Source organism: Triticum dicoccoides, chromosome 2A (assembly GCF_002162155.2).
Source record: "Triticum dicoccoides isolate Atlit2015 ecotype Zavitan chromosome 2A, WEW_v2.0, whole genome shotgun sequence".
Taxonomy (NCBI): domain Eukaryota; kingdom Viridiplantae; phylum Streptophyta; class Magnoliopsida; order Poales; family Poaceae; genus Triticum; species Triticum dicoccoides.
Genome location: NC_041382.1, coordinates 309,478,766 through 309,500,445, shown reverse-complemented (window position 1 = coordinate 309,500,445; position 21,680 = coordinate 309,478,766).

Sequence of the window (21,680 nt, the reverse complement as noted above, 5' to 3'; positions counted from 1 at the left end):
GAGGTGGTGACCGGCGCGGGCGAGGAAGCGCGGGCGGCGGGGAAGAAGCAGCCGGGCGCGAGGCGCGCGGGTTTCGGCGGGCCGCGGCGATGGGAGTCCCGGCGAGGACACGTGTCAGCTCCCGGTTGGGCAGGCGGTGGCGGCGGACGCGTCCGGCTCCGTCCGGACGTGTCCGGCGGCGGCGAAGATCCGATTTTTAGGGTTTCGGAGAGGGGACCCGCGAATTTGGAGGAGGGGTCTTTATATAGAGGTAGAGGGAGCTTGGAGAGTCCAAATGAGGTGCGGTTTTCGGCCACGCGATCGTGATCGAACGCTCTAGATGATGGAGAGGGTTTTGGTGGGTTTTGGGCCAAAGCGTAGGGGTGTTGGGCTGCAACACACACGAGGCCTTTTCGGTCCCTCGGTTAACCGTTGGAGCATCAAACGAAGTCCAAATGGTACGAAACTTGACAGGCGGTCTACCGGTAGTAAACCAAGGCTGCTTGGCAAGTCTCGGTCCAATCCGGAAATGTTTAATCCCCACACACGAAAGAAAGGTAGAAATGACCACCGGAGGAGAACGAAGCGCCGGAATGCAAAACGGACAACGGGGAAAATGCTCGAATGCATGAGATGAACACGTATGCAAATGCAATGCACATGATGACATGATATGAGATGCATGACAACGATAACAACACACAGAGACAAAGACCCAAACCCAAGAAAATAAAATAACTTAACACAGGAAACGGCAAGAGTTGGAATACATATTGGGAAAGTCATATCCGGGGTGTTACAACACTCCACCACTACGAAAGGATCTCGTCCCGAGATCTAGGACTAAAAGAACGCCGGGTACTTAGAACGGAGGTGATCCTCGCGTTCCCAGGTAGCTTCACGGTCGGAATGGTGTGACCACTTGACTTTGAGGAATTTGTTTGACTTGTTGCGAGTCTTGCGTTCAGTCTCTTCAAGAATAGCAACTGGGTGCTCGCGATAAGAGAGATCTTCTTGGAGCTCAATGTCCTCGAAGTTGACGGTGCGGTCAGGAGTCTTGAAGCACTTTCGAAGCTGAGAGACATGGAACACATCATGAACATTTGCAAAGTTTGAAGGAAGCTCGAGTTGATAGGCGAGATCGCCTCTCTTGCTGACAATCTTGAAAGGTCCCACGTATCTGGGAGCAAGCTTCCCTTTGATACCGAAGCGACGGGTACCTTTCATAGGAGAGACGCGGAGGTAAACATGATCTCCGATCTCGAAAGCCAAGTCACGGTGCTTACTATCATAGTAGCTCTTCTGGCGGGATTGGGCTGCTTTGAGGTTATCTCGAATGACTTTGCATATTTCCTCTGCCTCTGTGATTAAGTCATTACCCAAAAGCTGACGTTCACCGGTTTCAGACCAGTTGAGAGGGGTACGACACTTCCTGCCATACAGAATTTCAAATGGGGCCTTGCCTGAACTTTCCTAAAAACTGTTGTTGTAGGAGAATTCAGCATAAGGAAGACAATCCTCCCACTTCATGCCGAAGGAGATCACACAAGCCCTGAGCATATCTTCAAGAATCTGGTTGACACGCTCGACTTGACCGCTAGTTTGAGGATGGAAAGTTGTGCTGAAGCGGATGTTGGTGCCCATGGCCTTCTGAAAAGAATCCCAAACCTTGGAGGTAAAGATGCTACCACGGTCTGAAGAGATCACTTGTGGAATACCGTGCAGAGAGACAATTCGAGAGGTATAGAGCTCCGCCAATTGAGCTGCAGTGATCGACTCTTTGATAGGCAGAAAGTGAGCCACTTTGGTGAGTTTGTCGATGACAATGAATATAGCATCATTGCCACGCTTGGACTTTGGAAACCCAGTCACGAAGTCCATCTCAATGTGGTTAAACTTCCATTCTGGAATGGCAAGAGGTTGGAGGAGACCCGCTGGCCTTTGGTGTTCTGCCTTCACTCTTTTGCAGACATCACACTCATTTACGAACTGAGCAATCTCGCACTTCATTCGAGTCCACCAATAAGCCTGCTTGAGGTCCTGATACATCTTCGTACTCCCAGGGTGGATGGAGAGGAGAGAATTGTGAGCCTCGTTCATGATCACTTTATGGAGGTCACCTTTGGGCACGATAATACGATCCTCGAAGAAGAGAGTGTCCTTGTCATCAAGGCGGTAGCACTTGTACTTGGGTTGACTCTTGGCAATCCCAATCTTCACCTTTTTCACCATAGCATCAAGAAGCTGGGCTTGGCGAATCTGGTCTTCCAAGGTAGGAGAGACTTGAAGGTTGGCGAGGAAACCTTGAGGAACAACTTGCAGGTTAAGTTTGCAGAAAGCTTCACAAAGCTCGGGTTGATAAGGCTTGAGAATCAGACTGTTGCAATAAGCCTTTCTGCTCAATGCGTCAACAATCACATTGGCCTTGTCTGGAGTATACTCGATACTCGGATTATACTCTTGAATCATTTCGACCCATCGAGTTTGCCTGAGGTTGAGATTAGGCTGAGTGAAGATGTACTTGAGACTCTTGTGGTCAGTGAAGATGTCCACTTTTCTTCCCAATAAGAGATGTCTCCAAGTCAAAAGAGCATGCACAACTGCCGCCAACTCGAGATCATGAGTGGGGTAGTTCTTCTCATTGGGCTTCAACTGGCGAGAGGTATAAGCAACAACTTTCTTCTCTTGCATCAATACTGCGCCAAGACCTTGGAGAGAGGCATCACAAAAGACCTCGTACGGTTTGGATTCATCAGGCGAAGTTAGGACCGGAGCAGTGATCAATTTCTCTTTTAAAGTGTTGAAAGCAATGTCACACTCCGGAGACCAAACATACTTGACGTGCTTCTGGAGAAGATTTGAGGCTTCGCGATCTTAGAAAAGTTTTCAACGAATCTTCAACAGTAGCTTGCGAGACCGAGGAAGCTACGGAGTTGCTTCATGTTCTGAGGAGGTTCCCAATTCACAATTGCAGACACCTTCTAAGGATTCACCGCATTGCCCTTGGCAGAGATGATATGACCAAGATAAAGAACCTGATCGAGCCAAAATTCGCACTTGGAGAACTTGGCATAGAACTGGTGTTCCCTCAGCTTATCAAGCACCAAACGCAAGTGCTTGGCATGATCTTCCTTGTTCTTCGAGAAAACCAGAACGTCGTTTAGATAGACCAAAACGAAGTCATTGGTGTAGGTGTTGAAGATGAAGTTCATCATGCGAGAGAAAGTTGGAGGAGCGTTGACGAGGCCAAAAGACATGACAGTGTATTCATATGAACCATAGCTTGTCCTGAAAGCCGTCTTGGGAATATCTTGCTCACAGATACAAATCTGATGATAACCCATACGAAGATCAAGCTTGGAGAATACTTGGGCACAGAGTTGTTCAAACAGCTCATTGATGTTGGGAAGTGGGTATTTTTTCTTGATGGTCTTCTTGTTCAATGGACGGTAATCAACACAAAGTCGGTCCGTTCCATCCTTCTTCTTCACAAAAAGAATACCACAACCCCACAGAGAAGAACTAGGCCGGATGAGACCCATTCTCTCTTGAATATCGAGTTGCTTCTTCAGCTCCTTCAACTCTTCAGGTCCGAGCTTGTAAGGACGCTTGCACACTGGTTCCGTGCCAGGCTCAAGATCAATAACAAATTCAACTGGCCGGTGCGGAGGCATTCCTGGAAGCTCTTCTGGAAAGACGTCTTGATATTCGCAAACGATTGGAATTTGCGAGATAGCATCCAGTTCACCCTTCTCATTGAGAGAAAACAGACGGATGGTATCATCACGAGCGGCAAAGACAATTACATCCTCAGACGAATGAGTCAATTGAATGTGCCTGGCTGCACAGTCAAGATGTGCCTTGTGCTTAGAAAGCCAATCCATTCCGAGAATAAGATCAATATCCGAGTTGCCAAGAACCATTGGGGAAGAAAGAAACTTGTAGTCGCCCAAGGTGATAGTAACATCTGGCACCTCCAGACTTGCACTCAAACGTTTGCCAGGAGAAACGATATCCATTTGTTTACCCAAATGAGACGAAACGAACTCATGCTTGGTAAAAAATGGCTTTGACATGAAACAATGCGATGCACCAGTGTCAAAAAGAACTTTTGCAGGAACATCGTTAACAGGAAGGTTACCCATGATGACATCTGATGAGTCCTCTGCCTGAGCTGCGTTCATCAAGTTGACCTTGGCGTGCTTGGGGTTATGCTTGACCACAACTGTACTTGCCGATCTCACAGGAGGAGGAGGAAGACGCCTCTGATTGAGACACTTGTTGGCATAGTGACCCTTCTGTTGGCACTTGTTGCACATGACCTCTGAAAGTGGACGGTGATACGGAGCACTCGATCTTGGAGCTTGAGACGAAGTCTTGTTCTGAAAGCCAGGGTTGGGTGGGTGGGAAGAACCACTGCCACTTTTTCTCTTCTGCTGATACGGCTGACGAAACGGAGGAGGAGGAAGCCAATACTTCTGCTGCTTGGCCACTTGAGTAGAGGAAGAAGGAGTAGCATCTCTGACTCGCTTCTTGGAAGCATCACACCTCAGTTGAGCGGCCTCTTGCTTCAATGCCATGTTGTAGAACTCATCGTACCTCACGGGTTCAAAGAGAACAAGAGAGAGCTGAATTTCTTCTCTGAGACCACCCCTGAACTGGTATATCATGCTCTTCTCATTAGGTACGTCCTGCTTGGAAAAGTGGGCGAGCTTCTGGAACAACTTGTTGTAGTCATAGACAGACAAAGAACCTTGCTTCAGGTTGCGGAATTCCTCACGCTTGCTTTCAACCACGCTATGAGGGATATGGTGAGCTCTGAAATCTTGACGGAATTCATCCCAAGTGATCACACGTCCACCTCTGGAATCCTTGTACTGCTGGAACCATACTGCAGCTTGATCTTTGAGTTGGAAGGAAGCGAACTTGACAAAGTCCTCAGGCCTGACGTTACTGCACTCGAAATGCTTGCACAGATCCACAAGCCAATCGTCAGCATCGGTTGCCTCAACACAATTGCTGAAAGTCTTTGGCCCGTTAGCAAGGAACTGGTTGAGTGTAGCAAAGTGATTTTGATTGTTGCCTTGGTTCCCTTGGTTGCCTTGATTGCGCTCTTGAAGAATTTGCATGATCAACTGTGTGTTTGCATTGGTTGCGGCCATAACAGCTTGCCATGCCTCCGGAGGAGGTGGAGGTGGTGGCGGATCTGGATTCGGAGTTGTGCGCGTTGGAGGAGCCATCCTGAAGAGGTTGACATCCATTAGCACATTGATAGACAAATATTGAAGCTGAATCCAATGGAATGAAAATTGCAACATATATCCTTCACATCCGAACAAAATGAACGAATGCATTCCTCTTGAAATGGTCACATATCCATAAATTGAGAAGCCACGTAGAATTTAGGTAGAGAAATAAATCAACAAGGTACGGATCAAGAACGAATAATCGGTAAGAAAACCCAATCTCAAACCAACTATCCGTGGAAGAAGAACTAGAGCTACTAGAATTCCCACCTATGAAACTCCCGAACCTTTCCGGTTATGCAATCAGGTGTTGGGGATACAGGGGAAGCATAATATCTCACCCAAATCTAGCAAATCCTACATCCAGCTGTATCCATCCTTCAACACATAACCGAGAAAAACTTTGGAAACCATCTACCTCAACCTTCGAAAAGCATCCGTTATACAAGTTATGGCGATACTCCCGAACTCCCGCCCCAGTACTGGGTGGCGTCGAGGTTATCTCACCAACGAACTACATAAAAGAGATTTTCGATGTCGGCGTACTAAACTCAGGTATTCCAGAACTGCAACAATAAAATTATGACGATAACACCTCAAAGCTCAACTCCCCGGGACACCTCACAAAACCCCTGACAGGAGGCACCAAGACAATGTTCTTGTCATAAAACCATCGGAACGATTCCAAGATACCCGCGTGATCCTAAATTTTTTTAGTGAAATTTGAGAAGAGAAGAGTCAAAACTCTACGTCAGGATGCCTTACCAGAGTGATGAGGAGACTGGGAAGTAAAAAGAATTCCTAAACTCTTCGATATATAATTCCTAAATGACTCAAAACATTTTTCTAGAGACAACTCGCCCGCTAAAAACGATCAAGCAATGGGGCTCCTAAGGTCGGGGAAGGCTCTGATTACCAACTTGTAACACCCTCGATGCGACTATGTCTCCCACGTGTCGAGGCACGACTTAGAGGCATAATCGCATTGAAGGCATATGTCGCAAGTTAGGCAATCTTCACAACATCCCATGTAATATAGATAATAAAAGGGGAGATAACATAGTTGGCTTACACTCGCCACGTCAATCAAGTACATAGATAACATTACATCATCCAAACACTCATGGACCGACTAGGGCGCCAAAATAAAAGATAACCCAACATGCGACACGGTCCCGATCACCCCCAACTGGGCACCACTACTGATCATCAGGAAAGGAAACATAGTATCGTTGAGAGTCCTCGTCGAACTCCCACTTGAGCTCGAGCGCGTCACCTGGAGCGGAATCATCAAGCCCTGCATCTGGTGTAATAGTAATCTGTGAGCCACAGGGACTCAGCAATCTCGCACCGTCGCGATCAAGACTATTTAAGCTTAATAGGTATGGCAAGGTAAATATATGTGGAGCTGCAGCAAGCGACTAGCATATGTGGTGGCTATCCTGTTCGCAAAAGAGAGCGAGAATAGGAGGCAAAGCGCGAGCGAGAAACTAGAGAGCAACCTGCGCAAGCATTACTCCAACACCGTGTTCACTTCCCGGACTCCGCCGAGAAGAGATCATCACGGTAACTCACACTGTTGATTCATTTTAATTAAGTTAAGGTTCAAGTTATATACAATCGGACATTAACAAATTCCCATCTGCCCATAACCGCGGGCACGGCTTTTGAAAGTTCAAATCCCTATAGGGGAGTCCCAACTTAGCCCATGACAAGCTCTCACGGTCAACGAAGGAATAGACCTCCTCCCGAGACATTTCGATCAGACTCGGTATCTCGGTTCTTCAAGACACTTTGACAGGTTAAAACAAATCCAGCAACACCGCCCGAATGTGCCGACAAATCCCGATAGGAGCTGCACATATCTCGTTCTCAGGGCACACTTAGATAGGTCAAGCTATGAGTAAAACCAACCCTCGAGTTTCCCCGAGGTGGCCCCGCAGGCTGCCTGGTTCGGACCAACACTCAGAGGAGCACTGGCCCAGGGGGGGGGGTTTAAAATAAGATGACCCTCGGGCTCCGGAAACCCAAGGGAAAAAGAGGCTAGGTGGCAAATGGTAAAACCAAGGTTGGGAATTGCTGGAAAAGCTTTAATCAAGGCAAACTATCAAGGGGTTCCCATTATAACCCAACCGCGTAAGGAACGCAAAATCCGGGAACATAACACCGATATGACGGAAACTAGGGCGGCAAGAGTGGAACAAAACACTAGGCGAGAGGCCGAGCCTTCCACCCTTTACCAAGTATATAGATGCATAAAGATAACATGGCAATATAATGATATCCCAACAAGTAAATAAATGTTCCAACAAGGAACGGCCTCCAATCTTCACCTGCAACCAGCAACGCTATAAGAGGGGCTGAGCAAAGCGGTAACATAGCCAATCAACGGTTTGCTAGGACATGGTGGGTTAGAGGTTTGACATGGCAATTTGGGAGGCTTGAAAGCAAGTGGTAGGCATCATAGCATTGGCATAGCAAAAGAGCGAGCATCTAGCAAAGCAAAGATAGTAGTGATTTCGAGGGTATGATCATCTTGCCTGCAAAGTTGTCAGAGTTGACTGGATCCTCGAAAGCAAACTCAACGGGCTCCTCGTTAGTGAACTCGTCTCCCGGCTCTACCCATACAAGACAAACAAGCAACAATGACACAATCAACCAAGTGCAAGGATCAAACAATATGATGCAAACATGGAATGCTATGCGGGATGCGATGCGGGATGCATATGCAAGATTTGACAAGGAATGCATGAACCTGGCCTCAACTTGGGAATCCAAGTGTGCCACTGGAAAAATGAGATGAAATCGCTTGAAAACGATATAAAGAACGCCGGAATCGGAGTTACGGTTTGGAAATGGCAAGCAATTCAAATATGACCATGTTCTGCGATTTACAGCAAGTAGCCATCTAAATGCAACAAGATGAACATGCTACAGCACCCAAACATGGCATCAAAATACATGGCAGGGATGCATTCATGATTCTTAACAAAAGTCTAGCACTGAGCTACGGCCAATTCATCCGTTAACAGGTTCAAACAAGCATGGCAAAAATGCATATGGTAAACAGATCTCAGACTTAGTGAAATTAACACTTGTCTGGAATTTCAGATCAGATAGCACTCTTCGGAGCAGCAAAACTACATGCTACAGGACCTGAACATGGCAAAGTAAAGCATGACATAGAGCTACTCAAAGAGCTTAACAAAAGTCCCTTAGTGACCTTGAGCCAAAAGGGATCAGAAAATACAATTGCAAGCATGTGAACATGGCAAAAACATAATCAGTTGTCAGACTTAGTGAAAAACTGGAGCATGCTGAAACAGATATCAAGTAGGCGTGTTTACGAGCTCGATGCACTCACTGCAGAGCAAGTCATGACAAGCTAAGCATACACCCATCAAGAATACACAAAATGCAAGCTAGACATGGCAAGAACAATAGCATAGCATGCACGGATCAACTACAACATCCTCGGCAAAATTGCTAACAAGTAGACAATCTGCTCAGATTCACGAAGTAGCAAAAGTAGAGCTCGATTGACTCAAGCTAGGTTCCTCCATAATTTTAAACAAAGACATGGATGTATAGAGCACTCCAAGATTAACAAAACATCCTTACTGATCATCCTCAAAAGAGGCATGGATCACTAGGAAACAACATGAACATATGGCATCATGAGATAAACAGCTCAAGGACTTAGTGGAAATGCCAAGTCCCTGAAATCAGCATTACCAAGAGCCTCACTTTGCAAGCTCGTGCTAGTCACCACACACATCACAAAAATACATGGGTTGCACCTCTGGAAAGATGGCAAAACCCTTAACAAAACATATGTAGAGCTCATGGGCATATCATGCACACAATAATCATGGAAAAAATGACAAATATCTAAATGGAGCAACAGATCTGACAAATATCTCAAGTAGCACTCTTCTAACAGAATTTCGGGCATCAAGATGAACTCAAATGAAAATGATGCAATGGAATGAAATGATGTGCTCTCTGAGGCGAACATTTTGATATGCTATATGACCAAAACGGAGTTACGGATGCAAAGTTACGATGCGATGAACATGAGCATATGAACTAGGGTTTCGGGAGAAAGTCAACCACGCCTGGATCTGGATCTGGCGCATTTCCCGAGGTTGGCCGGAGTGAGCTCGCCGGAGTTTGAAGTCGGCCGCCAGAGTTTGTTGGGGAGGCGGCGTGGGGCTTGCCGGAGTCGGTGGCCGGCCGGACCTCGCCGGATCCGGGCCGGGGCGGCATGGAGGACGAGGTGGCGGGGCGGTGGTCGCCGGCCAGGGGCGGCAGGGCGCCGGGCGGCGGGTTCGGTGCACTGGCCGGCGCGGCGGCGCGGCGAGGTGGTGACCGGCGCGGGCGAGGAGGCGCGGGCGATGGGGAAGAAGCAACCGGGCACGAGGAGCGCGGGCCGCGGTGATGGGAGTCCTGGCGAGGACACGTGTCAGCTCCCGGTTGGGCAGGCGGTGGCGGCGGATGTGTCCGGCTCCGTCCGGACGTGTCCGGCGGCGGCGAAGATCCGATTTTTAGGGTTTCGGAGAGGGGATCCGCGAATTTGGAGGAGGGGTCTTTATATAGAGGTAGAGGGAGCTAGGAGAGTCCAAATGAGGTGCGGTTTTCGGCCACGCGATCGTGATCGAACGCTCTAGATGATGGAGAGGGTTTTGGTGGGTTTTGGGCCAAAGTGGAGGGGTGTTGGGCTGCAACACACACGAGGCCTTTTCGGTCACTCGGTTAACCGTTGGAGCATCAAACGAAGTCCAAATGGTACGAAACTTGACAGGCGGTCTACCGGTAGTAAACCAAGGCCGCTTGGCAAGTCTCGGTCCAATCCGGAAATGTTTAATCCCCACACACGAAAGAAAGGTAGAAATGACCACCGGAGGAGAACGAAGCGCCGGAATGCAAAACGGACAACGGGGAAAATGCTCGAATGCATGAGATGAACACGTATGCAAATGCAATGCACATGATGACATGATATGAGATGCATGACAACGATAAGAACACACGGAGACAAAGACCCGAACCCGAGAAAATAAAATAACTTAACGCTGGAAACGGCAAGAGTTGGAATACATATTGGGAAAGTCATATCCGGGGTGTTACAGTTTCCTTCCAAAAATAACTTCTCCAGTTGATTTTGTTCTGTTTCGACTTCGTCTGATATTCCTTTTCTTCGAAACACGGAAATAGGCATAAAACAACAAATCTGGGCTGGGCCTCCAGTTAATAGGTTAGTCCCAAAAGTAATATAGAAGTGGATAATAAAGCCCAATATTGCCCAAAACAGTAGATAATATAGCATGGAGCAATCAAAAATTATAGATACGTTGGAGACGTATCAAATGCTACCTAACATATTTATCCATGTAATTTTCTTTATTGTGGCATGAATGTTCAGATCCGTAAGATTCAAAATAAAAGTTTAATATGTCAATAAAAACAATAATACTTCAAGCATACAAACAAGGCAATAATGTCTTCTCATAATAACATGGCCAAAGAAAGCTTATCCCTACAAAATTATATAGTCTGGCTATGCTCCATCTTCATCACACAGAATATTCAAATCATGCACAACCCGGATGACAAGCCAAGCAATTGTTTCATACTTTTGATGTTCTCAAAAAATTTCAACTTTCACGCAATACATGAGCATGAGCCATGGACATAACACTACAGGTGGAATAGAATATGGTGGTTGTGAAGAAGATAAAAAGAAGGAGATAGTCTCACATCAAATAGGCATATCAACGGGCTATGGAGATGCCCATCAATGGATATCAATGTGAGTGAGTAGGAATTTCCATGCAACAGATGCACTAGAGCTATAAGTGTATGAAAGCTCAAAAGGAAAACTAAGTGGGTGTGCATCCAACTTGCTTACTCATGAAGACCTAGGGAAATTTGAGGAAGCCCATCGTTGGAATATACAAGCCAAGCTAAATAATGCAAAATTCCCACTAGTATATGAAAGTGACAACATAGGAGACTCTCTATCATGAAGATCATGGTGCTACTTTGAAGCACAAGTGTGGTAAAAGGATAGTAGCATTGCCCCTTCTCTCTTTTTCTCTCATTTTTTTGTTTGTTTTTTTTGGCTTTTTTGGGCCTTCTCTTTTGTTGGCCTTTCTCTTTTTCTTATTTCCTCACATGGGACAATGCTCTAATAATGAAGAACATCACACTTTTATTTACTTACAACTCAAGAATTACAACTCGATACTTAGAACAAAATATGACTCTATATGAATGCCTTCAACGGTGTACCAGGATGTGCAATGACTCAAGAGTGACATGTATGAAAGAATTATGAAAGGTGGCTTTGCCACAAATACGATGTCAACTACATGATCATGCTAAGCAATATGACAATGATGGAGTGTGTCATAATAAAAGGAATGGTGGAAAGTTGCATGGAAATATATCTCGGAATGGCTATGGAAATGCCATAATAGGTAGGTATGGTGGCTATTTTGAGGAAGGTATATGGTGGGTTTATGGTACCGACGAAAGTTGCGCGACACAAGAGAGGCTAGCAATGGAGGAATGGTGAGAGTGCGTATAATCCATGGACTCAACATTAGTCATAAAGAACTCACATGCTTATTGCAAAAATCTATTAGTTATCGAAACAAAGTACTACGCGCATGCTCCTAGGGGGATAGATTGGTAGGAAAAGACCATCGCTCATCCCCGACTGCCACTCATAAGGAAGACAATCAAAAAAATATCATCACAATTTTTTATAACATAAGTATCATCACAATAATCATCATATGTAGCAACTTTGTTCTCACCATAATCAATTGAAACCTCTTCCAAGAAAGTGGAATCATTACTAAATACAGTCATGACCTCTCCAAATCCACTTTTATAATTATCACAATAAGATTCAACATCCTTCAAAATAGTGAGATCATTACTTCCTAAAGTTGACACTCTTCCAAACCCACCTTCATCAATATAATCATCATAAATAGGGGGCATGCTATCATCATAATAAATTTGCTCATCAAAACATGGGAGACTAAAAATATCATCTTCATTAAACATAGCATCCCCAAGCTTGGGACAAACATTAATTGCAGGAAATAAATTCTCAAACATGCCATTCTCATCAAACATAGCATCCCCAAGACTGGGCCTTTTTCATATCATAAGCATAATCACTCTCATCATTAATAGTATGGATATCACCAATAGTATAGCAATTATCATCATCACAATGAGTAATAGGAGGAACATCATTTGGGAGGGATACCTTTTTACCTTTGCTTCTCCGTCTTTTCTTTTTATTCTTCACATTATGTATGGGTTTAATCCTCTTTTTGGAGCTCCTTACTAAAAAGATTGGTTGAGTAGAAGGCTCCTCCTCATTACCTGATTCATCATAAGAAAGAATAGGAGGATATTGGGAAGTCTCTTCCCTTTCATTAGTATTCTCTTCATCTTCTATTTGTTTTCTTGTCTTTATGTAATTGGCAATATAAGGATTTTCAATGCAATTCACCACAAAATACATATAAATTTCCTCTAGATCAAAATTAAGAACTGTCTCAAGGGAAAATTCTGGAATATCCTTAGTTATACATTTCATTTCTTCATAACCCAGAAGCAAACTAAGTTCATTATGATGCGCGAGGGAAATCAAGTCATCACAATTTTTGGACATGATTCGATCATGAAACAATTTGCATTGGATATTTAAATGACCATGTTCATTGCAAAGTTCACATGGATGGCTAAGAAAATTTTAATTGTCAGCACAAACATCTAGCCTTTCTTGCAACCATTTAGTTTCTATATACTTATGCCTCTTGCAAAATCTATATTCCCTATTTGGTGTGTACTTGCAAACTCTAGGCACTCCACAAAAATTGACATGCTCATGCTCATCATTCAAAGATTTAGTGCCAAACATTTGAATGCATTCTTCTTCTAGCATTTGGGCACAATTTTCCTTTCCATCAATTTCACGAAAGATATTAAAAAGATGAAGCATATGAGGCACCCTCAATTCCGTTTTTTGTAGTTTTCTTTTATAAACTAAACTAGTGATAAAAAAAGAAACTAAAAGATTCGATTGCAAGATCTAAAGATATAACTTCAAGCGCTAACCTCCCCGGCAACGGCGCCAGAAAAGAGCTTGAAGTCTACTACACAACCTTCTCCTTGTAGACGTTGTTGGGCCTCCAAGTGCAGTGGTATGTAGGACAATATCAAATTTCCCTCAAGTGGATGACCTAAGGTGTATCAATCCATGGGAGGCGTAGGATGAAGATGGTCTCTCTCAAACAACCTAGCAACCAGATAGCAAAGAGTCTCTTATGTCCCCCAACACACCCAATACAATGGTAAAATGTATAGGTGCACTAGTTCGGCGAAGAGATGGTGATACAAGTGAAATATGGATGGTAGATATAGCTTTTTGTAATCTAAAAATATAAAAACAGCATGGTAACTAATGATAAAAGTGAGCACAAACGGTATTGCAATGCTTCAAAACAAGGCCTAGGGTTCATACTTTCACTAGTGCGAGTTCTCTCAACAATAATAACTTAATTGGATCATATAACAATCCCTCAAAATGCAACGAAGAGTCACTCCAAAGTCACTAATAGCGGAGAACAAACTAAGAGATTATTGTAGGGTACGAAACCACCTCAAAGTTATTCTTTCCGATCAATCCGTTGGGCTATTCCTATAAGTGTCACAAACAGCCCTAGAGTTCCTACTAAAATAACACCTTCAGACACAAATCAACCAAAACCCTAATGTCAGCTAGATACTCCAATGTCACCTCAAGTATCCATGGGTATGATTACACGATATGCATCACACAATCTCAGATTCATCTATTCAACCAACACAAAGAATTTCAATGAGTGCCCCAAAGTTTCTACCGGAGACTCATGACGAAAACGTGTGCCAACCCCTATGCATAAGTTCACAAGGTCACAAAACTCGCAAGTTGATCACCAAAACATACATCAAGTGGATTACGTGAATATCCCATTGTCACCACGGATAAGCACATGCAAGACATACATCAAGTGTTCTCATCCTTAAAGACTCAATCCGATAAGATAACTTCAAAGGGAAAACTCAATTCATCACAAGGATATAGAGGGGGAGAAACATCATAAGATCCAACTATAATAGCAAAGCTCGCGGTACATCAAGATCATTCCATATCAAGAACACGAGAGAGAGAGAGAGAGAGAGAGAGATCAAACACATAGCTACTGGTACATACCCTCAACCCCGAGGGTAAACTACTCCCTCCTCGTCATGGAGAGCGCCGGGATGATGAAGATGGCCACCGATGATGGATCCCCCCTCCGGCAGGGTGCCGGAATAGGGCCCCGATTGGTGTTTGGTGGCTAGAGAGGCTTGTGGCGGCGGAACTCCCGATCTAGGTTTATTTTCAGGGGTTTCTTTATTTATAGGAATTTTTGGCGTCAGTCCCATGTCAGGGGGGTCTCCGAGTCATCCACGAGGCAGGGGGCATGCCTAGGGGGTTGGGCTCGCCCTACACCCTCGTGGACCGCTCGGGACTCTTCAGGCCCAACTATTTTACTTCGGGGGCTTCTTTTGGTCCATAAAAATCATCAAAAATTGGCACGTTAATTGGACTCGTTTGGTATTCCTTTTCTCTAGAACTCAAAAACAAGGAAAATAATAGAAACTAGCACTGGGCTCTAGGTTAACAGGTTAGTCCCAAAAATCATATAAAATAGCATATAAATGCATATAAAACATCCAAGATAGATAATATAATAGCATGGAACAATCAAAAATTATAGATACATTGGAGACGTATGAACCTTGTAGGGAGAAGGCACCATCAAAGTACATAATCCAGTATTGGGGTGCTTCCTTGCCGGGGATTACTATCTCCAGCACTTCTTCATCAGGGGTTGGCGTCCACTCCGCAATGAACTCTGCTACTGCTCTGCTCTGAATAGTTGACGTGCTCTCAAACTTCAAACCAAAGCTGGATAACTCCAAAGCCCATTCTACTATTCTGCCAGTGGCCTCAATATTTCTGAGTATGCGCTGCAAGGGGAAGCGGGTGACAACCGTGATCTCGTGGGCTTGGAAGTAGTGGCACAGTTTCCTTGAGGCCATGATGAGGCCAAAAATCAACTTTTGCGCGCCAGAGGACCTCGACCTAGCCCCATGTAGTAGGGAGCTGACGAAGTACCCTGGCTGCTGCACCACCTTCTTCCTTGCCGCGTCTTTGGGACTGTCACCATCGCCCTGCTCTTCCTTGTCTTGATCTACGTCTGACCTTGTTGGGATGGGTTTGCTTTCCTCTCCAGAGGGGACGGTGGTTGCAGCTGCTACTTCTGCGCCATCAGTGATGCACTAACCACTTGATTGGTTGCCGCTAAGTATAGCAGCAATGGCTCTTGTGGTTTGGGAGCGACTAAGGTGGGCACAGAGGAAAGATAGGTCTTCAAATCTTGTAGCGCAGCGTCCGCCTCCGGAGTCCACTCCACGGACCCTGCTTTCTTCAAGATTTTGAATATCGGCAGGACGCGCTTGGCAGACTTGGAAATGAACCTGCTCAGCGCGGCAATACATCCAGTCAAATGCCTCACGTCTTTAACTATCTTTGGTGCTTGAATCTGCTCGATAGCCTTGATCTTGTCGGGGTTGGCCTCTATCCCCCGATGGGACAAGAAGAAGCCAAATAGCTTGCTAGAAGGAATTCCAAACACACACTTCTCCAGGTTCAACTTCATGTTGATCTTGCGTAGGTTTGCAAAGGTCTCTTCCATGTCCTGAATGAGAATCAATCTGTCCTTGGTTTTGACCACTATATCATCGATGTAGGCTTAAATATTTCTGTGCAGTTGGGACTCAAAGTCAATCTGCACTGCTCTTGCAAAAGTGGATCTAGCGCTCTTCAACCCAAAGGGCATCCGTATGAAACAATACGTGCATCAAGGGGCTATGAACGTGGTCTTCTCTTCATCTTCCTTGGACATGAAGATCTGGCGGTATCCGGAGTAGGCATCCAGGAAGGAAAGCATGTCACACCCGAAGGTGGAATCCACAACCTGGTCGATGCGTAGCAAGGGGAATGGGTCCTTCGGGCATGCTTTGTTCAGATCTATGACATCTATGCAAAGGGTCCATTTCCCATTCGCCTTGCGCACTACCACTGGATTTGCTAACCATGTTGGATGGAATACTCCTCTGACCAAATCAGCTGCCTCAAGTTTCTTGATCTCTTAGGCAATAAACTGCTGCCACTCTAAAGCTTGCTTTTAGACCTTCTACTTGATGGGTCGGGCATGTGGGCAGACAACAAGGTGGTGCTCGATTACCTCCCTGGGAACACCGGGGATGTCACATGGTTTCCAGGCAAACACATCGACATTCGCCCGCAGGAAGGTAACGAGCGTGCTTTCCTATTTGTCATCCAAGGTGGCACTGATAGTAAATGTACCATCAGCGCCAGCTAGCCTTGTTGGGACCTTCTTCACAGCAGGTGCAATGGCCTTGGATCTCTTGCTGTTGGAACTCTCCGACACGTCATCAACAGGCGCAGTGCACTCTGAAGAAGTGGGCTTCCTGGATTCCTCGCTGACATCCTTAGTAGATTTCTTCTTTTTCTTGCTTTCCTTGGTGGGAGCAGTAGCTTTTGCGGCCTCTGCAGTGACTACTTCCCGGTACATCTTGTCCACGCATATGATTGCGTCTTTTTTGTCTAATGGAATGGAAATGACGCCCATTTTCCCTGGCATCTTCAGACTGTTGTAGGCATAGTGGGATGCCACCATGAATTTGGCCAAGGCTGGGCGACCAAGGATTCCATTGTACGGCAGGGGGAGGTCAACCACATCAAGGTCAACCGCATCAAATACGATCTTCTCAGTCTGGTAGTTTAACTCCCCCCCGAATGTCACCAGCGGTGTGATCTTCCCCTTAGGACGACTCCTGTCATGGTTGATCCCTTGGAACATACCAGTAACCTTGAGCTCTTCATCTGCCATCTCGAGTTTGCTGATGACCGTTGGAGAAATCAGATTCAACCCGGCCTACCGTTCAACCAACATCTTTGTGACCTTGAGGTTGCGAATCGTTGGTGAGACCAACAACGGCAAACACCCTACCGCCATGGTGCGGTTAGGGTGATCCGCCTCATCAAATATGATGGGTGTGCGGGACCATTTGAGCGGCTTCTGAGAATCTGCCGCTGGCCCCACGGCATTGACCTCACGTGCCCACTATTTTAGTTGGCGGTGAGAGGAGTGCAAGGATGCACCCCCGTCAATGCATAATGCATCAGTGGCTTTCTAGAAATCCGCTCGTTGGTTTCCTCTTCATCTCCTTCATCACTCTCTTCATTGCAATCCTTCTTCTCACGGCCTCTGGTGGGTTTCCCTTAATATTGAGGAGCCTTGCCGGGGCGACCTGCTCTGCCGCCTTGGCCCTTCCCGCCAATGCCATCTTGGTCTTTCTCCTTGTTGCGCTTCTCGTACTCAGCACTCTGCTTCTCGACGAGCTTCTCAACCTGATGACAATCCTGAAGATCGTGGCCCTTGGTCCAATGGATCTTGCGGTACGACCTGTCACCCTTCCCAGCCTTCTCATTAGCCGTGGCTTCCCGACAATCAGTGCACGTGGAAACTTCCTTGCCGGGAACCTTGGTCTTGGCCTTCTTGCCGGAACTAGGCGTGCTCGATCCTTCAACGGTTAACACTGATTTATCCTTGCACTTCTTGTTGCGCTTCTTATTCTTCTTCTTCTGATTGGTGGTGTCGTCATCGTCCTCCGAGTCAACGCCTATGCCATCCTCTTCACCGGGGAGTCGCCTCCCCTCCTCTACGTGGGCATACTTATCCACCAGAGTGTACATCTCATTCACAGTCTTGGGAAACCGTACGTTCATTTTGGAACGTATCATGCGATTGTGCATGTTGGACTGGAATGCATCTATCACTTCTACCGGGTGGATGTCTGGAATGTTCATGTGCACCTGGCTGAACCTCTGCATGTACTTCCACAAACTTTCTCCTTCCTTCTATGGGAGGAGCTGCAAGTCGCTGGGCCACCCGAGTTCTTGATGGCCACCCGTGAAGGCGCCAACAAACTCAAGGCACATGTCAGCCCAGGTCAAGATGGAGTTCTCTGGCAAGTGCATCAGCCAAGACCTCACATTTGGCTTGAGTGCGAAAGGGAAGTAGTTGGCGAATACCTTCTCGTCTCTTCCTCCGGCAGCTTGAACAGTGATGGTGTAGATGCTCAAGAACTCTGTTGGGTTCAATCTTCAATCGTACTTCTCCGGTATTTCGGGCTTGAACATGCGAGCAGATGGCCAACGGACTTGCCGCAGCTCACAAGTGAAGGCGGGGCACCCAACCTCGAAAGGCAGGTACCCGCCCTCATCAGGCATGGGCTCATCAACGTCGGGGCCATTGCACCCATCACACTGGCAGCAGGTTTCACAGCATCATTCTATGGTGACGCGCGCGTCTTCCCTCCGCCCGTCTTCCAGGTCTCGCCGCTGGTCTCGACATGCTTGAGGATTAGATGAAGCCATCAATACATCGTTGGGTTCTTGGTCGCGTGGCTCAGGCTGCGGCCCCTGCGCTGGCTGCCTCAGAGGGGATTGCACCATGGGGGAGGCCCCCTCAGTACGGCCAGCGGCTCGGGCCGTTGTCGTCACCTGCGGAGGCCGTGATGGGCCCGCTCGCTATGATCCTCCTGCCTTGGCGAAACCAATCAAGCTCAGAATGGTGGCTCTCCACTCATCCATCTGATCGGCTGCTGGAGGGAATCTCAATAGGAGTTGGGCCCGCGCCATGGCCTCCGATGTAGTGCTCGGCATGGACGACGACGTAGACCGTAACGTCGCCTGGCTTCTGACGATGCCGGTAGTGGCAGCGCCATGCTCTCATTGTCGCGAGCCAGTCGCCAGGGTGGCATGGTAACGAGGTGGATGTGCTTGGGGAACGGCGGGCCCGTTTGGCGCATCGGCTCGGCCAGCTCGTCCTGGGTGTGGAGCGGGTCCTGTAGCCGCACCCGTAGCGGGGGCAGCTAGAGGGTTGCGGTTCGCCTGAGAGCGAGTGCCATCGCTGTGGCTGCATCCTTCGGTGAGGTGGAGAGGCGGAGCAGGAATGATATCTCCACCCACACCCTGTGGAGCGTGGCCACTGGAATGATGTTGTCATTGTCCTTCTCCGGTGCCTCCTGCTCCCATTTCGGCCACAGGGGGAGTGCTGATGACGCCGCCTGCGCTGGCCACGTCCCCCGTAGCATCCACGTCCCAGTAGCCCCCACGACATCGGCGACCACGTGTGAAGGGGCCATCGAGGTGGAGGGGTGAGCTGCAGCACCGGGCTTCTTCTTCGACACCATGTAAGATGAAGCCGTTGATGAAGAAAATGACTATGTAGATGACGCGCTGCTTACACTCTCAGGTTCGCGCAAATGCTCACCCTACCTGGCGCGCCATAGATGTCATGGGAAAACACGGCCACCTATGGGGCCATCGGCCCCTTGTGGTTCAGCAAGGGGAACAACACATTGCACAAAGAGCGGAGGGCGCAGAGCAGCATGACAGCGATCACACGGGCAGTTTTTACCCAGGTTCGGGCCGCGGGGAGGCATAAAATCCTACTCCTGCTTTAGTGGATTGATGAGAAGACCGTGATGGAGACGCAATGCTCTACCCCGACAAGGTTGCCTCGGGGCGAGAGCAGCTACGCGCGTATGAGTTGTAGGATCGAAAGTATGTCTAGAGGGGGGGGTGATTAGACTACTTGACCAAATAAAAATCTAGCCTTTTCCCAATTTTAGTTCTTGGCAGATTTTAGCAACTTTGAACAAGTCAAGCAATCTTAACACAATTCAAGCAAGCATGCAAAGAGTATATGAGCAGCGGAAAGTAAAGCATGCAACTTGCAAGAATGTAAAGGAAAGGGTTTGGAGGATTCAAACGCAATTGGAGACATGGATGTTTTTGTCGTGGTTCCGATAGGTGGTGCTATCGTACATCCACGTTGATGGAGACTTCAACCCATCAAGGGTAACGGTTGCGCGAGTCCATGGAGGGCTCCACCCATGAAGAGTCCACGAAGAAGCAACCTTGTCTATCCCACCATGGCCATCGCCCATGAAGGACTTGCCTCACTAGTGATAGATCTTCATGAAGTAGGTGATCCCCTTGCCCTTACAAACTCCTTGGTTCAACTCCACAATTTTGTCGGATGCTCCCAAGTGACACCTAGCCAATCTAGGAGAGACCACTCTCCAATAAGTAACAAATTGTGTGTTGATGATGAACTCCTTGCTCTTGTGCTTCAAATGATAGTCTCCCCAACACTCAACTCTCTCTCACAGGATATGGATTTGGTGGAAAGAAGATTTGAGTGGAATGCAACTTGGGGAAGGCTAGAGATCAAGATTCATATGGTAGGAATAGAATATCTTGGTCTCAACACAAGTGTAGGTGGTTCTCTCTCAGAAAATATAGGTTGGAAGTGTAGGTTTGTTCTGATGGCTCTCTCCATGAATGAAGAGGTGGTGGAGGGGTATATATAGCCTCCACACAAAATCTAACCACTACACATAACTTTCCAAACTCAGTGGGACCGAATGATTAAACTCGGTCGGACCAATTCAGCAAAGCTAGTGACCGTTAGGGTTTTCGGTGGGACCGACATGCCACTCGGTAGGACCAATATGATTAGGGTTAGGTCATAACGTAATCTCAGTGAGACCGATTACACAAACTCAGTGAGATCGATTTTGGTAATAAGCTAACCAGTGAGTTGGTCAGGTAAACTCGGTGGGACCGATCACTCATTTCGGTGAGACCGAAACATTACGAAGGGAAAATAGAGAGTTTACATTGCAATCTCGGTGGGACCGATCGCTCATCTCGGTGAGACCGAAATGTTACGAAGGGAAACAAAGAGATTACAACCCCATCTCGGTGAGACCAAGATCCCTATCGGTGAGACCGATTTGCCTAGGGTTTGTGGCAGTGGCTATGACATTTGAAACTTGGTGGCGCCGGATAGAAAGAATCGGTGGTGCCGAGTTTGACTTTTGGTTTAGGTCATATGTGGATGTGAGAAAGTAGTTGAGGGTTTTGGAGTGTATCACTAAGCATTTTGAGCAAGAACCTCATTAAGCAACACTTCATCCCTCCTTGAATGTATTCGATTTTCCTATAGACTCAATGTGATCTTGGATCACTAAAATAGAAAATGTAGAGTCTTGAGCTTTGAGCTTGAGCCAATCCTTTGTCCTTAGCATTTTGAGGGGTCCACTTTTCTCATCCATGCCATGCCAATCATTGAGCTTTCCTGAGATATTAATCTTGAAATAGCATTAGCTCAATGAGCTATATGTTGTTAGTAATTACCAAAACCACATAGGGAGATTTGCACTTTCAATCTCCCC